We start from the raw sequence: 4,236 nt of genomic DNA on the forward strand, positions 1-4,236 counted from the left end.
GTCGCTGCTGTAGGGAGAAGTCGCACAAGTAACGTGATCGTGTCCCCACTCCTCCATCGGGCCACAGTGGGGCGTCGCCATCCTCTCTCTGCTGCTTGTTTCTTCTTCTTCTGTTGTGATTTGAATTTTTTTGATGTGATTTAGATTTTTTTTCATATAATTTGAATTTTTAATATAATTTAGATATTTTTTTGATATATTATGGATGTTTTTTTGTCCCTTAGTAGAAAATATATTGGAGTTTAGAATGTAGATATTTCTTTTATAAAGAAAGAAACATTCAATTACAAATAACACATTCAATTACGAACAACAAAACATCCATAACTCTTGATAATCAATTTAATGTGATTTGGACTTTTTTAACGTGATTTGGATATTTTTTCTATTTATTTTTTCTATGTAAAGTGAATGTTTTTTTCAATATAATTTAGATATTTTTTATATAATTTGGTTGTATTTTCGTCATTTAGTTGAAAATGTATTGATGTTTAGGATGTGGATATTTCTTTTATAATTACAGATAAAAAACAACCACAATTCTTGAGAATAAATTTAATATGATTTTAAATTTTTTCTTCGATGTGGTTTGAATTTTTTTCATATAATTTGACTTTTTATAATTTGATTTTTTTTTGGTATATTGTAGATTTTTTTTTCATGAGCCTTGGGTACAGTCTAAATAGGAGTTAGCTAAAATTAATTCCACCTCTTGTTGGTTATCTAACTGAGTTATTAGTATTAAAATTCTAAGTTCTAACTTCTCATTGTAGCAAAATGTATGCTCATTGCTTTAACTTTTGGTGAGTGGATAGACCATAGACTTGTAAAAAAAAATATTAGATGTACAGTCAAATCAATCACAAATATAAAAGTATAAATATATTTCATAATTTTCAAAGAACTCAAAAATCAATCTTAGTCTCACTCCTACACGTATTCTCACATGCTTTTTAGACATAAATATAAATAGACACAAATTTTTAAACGTACTTAAAAATTGTGTTTAAGACACAATAATTTAATTTAAATGTCTATTTTATTCTTATTTATTTTCTACTATCATCTACCACCAATACTAATGTTTCCACCACTATAACTTTCTATCACTATCACCATTACCGGTAATTTTTTTAACTTTATCACAAAATAATATCTTCAAATTTTATTTATTCATCAGTTTAATAATTCAATTTTTTCGTTAAAAAAAACTGAAACATGTTGAAATAAATGAAAAAGAATAAATAAATATAATAGAAAATGATGACCAACGGTAGTGATTGGCGCAACGGTGGGAAGAGAGAAAGAGAAAAGAGGATGAAGAAAAGGAAAGAGGCGTCAATAGTAGCGGTCGACGGTAGCGCGCGGTGTGAAAGGACACAACATTGGAGGGGGAAGCAGAGGTGATAGATGTAGCGATGCAAAGAGAAGAAGAAAAAAAAAGATGAGAAAGATAAGAGAGACAATGACTACAACAGTGGTGTGAAGGAGAGACATGGTCATAAAAGAAGAAGGATGGAAGAAGGAATATGGAGGTTAAAAGAATTTGGGGTTATAAATACAAAATAGAGAAGATAAGAGAAAAGAAATTAGAGTTAGATTAATTAGGGATATAGTTAGAATTAAAAAAATAAAAATGTAAAATTTTATTTTTTATAAGTTGTATGTTAATGTTTCGATTCAAAAAAGAGACCCTAAAAATATATATTTTGTATGAGTTCAGCTAGGGAGACAATAACTTATTTGTACAATGTGTACAATGGGCTATATAAGTTACAAAATAAACATCACCCATAATATTTAGAATAACCTAAAGAAAAATGATAACACTAATAATTATACTGGTTATTGTGAGTGTCTCATTACACTTGAGAACCACTTACTTGTGAAAATACTTAAATAATGATATGTCTTTTTTTTTCTTATGTTTTTAATTTTTAACATTTTAAATTTGGCCTAATCTTGTTTCATATCAAACACACATTAGATTACTTCAAGTTTGAGGGGTGTGGGAGCATAGAGGTATGGGAATTTAATCGCATATCACAAATAATCTTAAAACTAAGCGAAAAAAGTTGCATTTAATAATACTACTTATTTAATTGGTTTAGAATTTTTCATGGTTTATTTGGAGCTAATTTATTTTAATGGTTATAATCTACAATTCTTTATTATGTGTTTGATTAACATGAGTTTGAACTTTGATTTAGGTCTTAGTGTTTGATTATAGTTAAATTTTAAATTATGATTTGAAGTGAATTTGATTATAATTTGATTTTTTTGCTTTGATTTAGATTTTTGAATTTGATTATTATTCTTAGCGGATTTGATTATAACCGTATTTTGAAGTATAATTTAAACTGTGTTTGATTATAACCTAAGTATAAATGCGAAATGAAGTTCTTTAATAATTTTTTTTACACCTTTTGACAACACTTTTCCTGAAACTACAATGTTCATATTTCAAAACGCTTAAATCTATTGATATGAACATTTATCAGTTTTTTTTATGTCTTGTATTTTTTCAGAATTTGGAGTGTCGTACCATATTAGCTTTGGAGGGTCATAACTTGTATTGAGCTAATGCATTTAGCTATATGATCATATAGTTTTACTACACTGCTCTTTCTCTATATCTTCTTTTTACTATTTTGTTTTACATATTGCACAATCTGGCCCTCAATAGAAATCAATTAATACTTAATAGATCCTATTGGGATCAAAATTTGGTGATGAAAAATTTCCTACAATTTGAGAAAAGATAAATCTTTGCTCTATCAATATCTCATCTCTCAATAAGGAGGATGTCTTCTGCTGGCAATGGTCAAGAAATGGAGAATACAGTATGTACGTCAATAATTCAATATGATTATGAATAATCACACTAACATAATTGAAGGAACCAATTCTCTTGCTAATTCATATGACAAGGTTTGGTCATCTATTTGGCATCTGAATATCCCTCAAAAGTGCAGAGTTTCATATGGCGCTCAATGCAAAAACGTGAAAAACATTTTGCCCACAATCTTTTATTTGTATAAGACTTCCATTTGTTATTTATATGATTCAGAATAATTCAACATTATTTTTCAAATTTTTCTTTTTTTTTTCAAACTCTATCTTTAAGTTTTAGAATTCAATTTTTATTTTTATTTTTTTGGTTTAGAAGAAGTTCCTTAACTATTGGCAAATTTTATATAATGCGTGAAATTCACCTAACCCTTGCCGAACTTTATCATACTCGTTTAATTAAATACATGTTATAAAAAAAATGATATTTTTTGTAAACAAAATATTATTTACCTCCATTAAATATTTATAATAATTTTTTTTCACTTTTTTATGTGTGTTATTGACCATTGGCATATACTATAAAATTCTTTAACCCGACTCTTAATTATATTTTTTATTATGTTCACTGTTATTCTTTTATTTTACACTATATTTAAATATCTATTATACTATAATAAAATATATTAATGAGAATAACAAAAAAATAAGCGTAAACATAATAAAAAAGATAAAATATAGTTAAGAGTACAGTTAAAAGAATTTTATAGTATACATCAATGATCAATAACACACGTGAAAAATAAAAAGAAAATTATTATAGATATTTGATAAAAGTAGATGATATTTTTATTTATAAAAGATATCATCTTTTTATTTATAACGTGTATTTAATTGAATGAGTGTGATAAAATTTGTCGAAAATTAAGCGAATTTCATGCATTATGTGAAGTTTGAGGGTTAGGCGAACTTCTCCTAAACAAAAAAAAATGGATTAAGGGAATTAAAGATAGAATATTTTTTTAAAATTAAAATTTTTTTTAATAAAGTTTAGAAAAAAAAATCTGAAAAGTCTATCTAATGTATTGATGTGGGTTTTTGATTGAGCATTAGGTGAGTATATATATAGGGTTAATAGTTAAATTCATCCCTAAAAGATTACCAATTTTTAAAATTAGTCTTTAAATGATATTTAGTCATATTAGTTCTTGAAAGATAAAACGTAAATCAAATTAATTCTTTCGTTAGTTAGATGATGATGTATCATGTTAAGTGTCACATGTCATTAGATGATTGGTTAACGTGTCAGGTCAGTGACACCTAGTACGCCACATGTCACTTGACATGTAAAAAAGTTATTTATAATCAAAATAGTTTCTGGAAGTTCAGACATAACTCATTTTCATCCCTAAAATTTTAAAAATGAATCAAATTAGTCCTTATATA

Source organism: Arachis duranensis, chromosome 10 (genome assembly GCF_000817695.3).
Source record: "Arachis duranensis cultivar V14167 chromosome 10, aradu.V14167.gnm2.J7QH, whole genome shotgun sequence".
Taxonomy (NCBI): Eukaryota; Viridiplantae; Streptophyta; class Magnoliopsida; order Fabales; family Fabaceae; genus Arachis; species Arachis duranensis.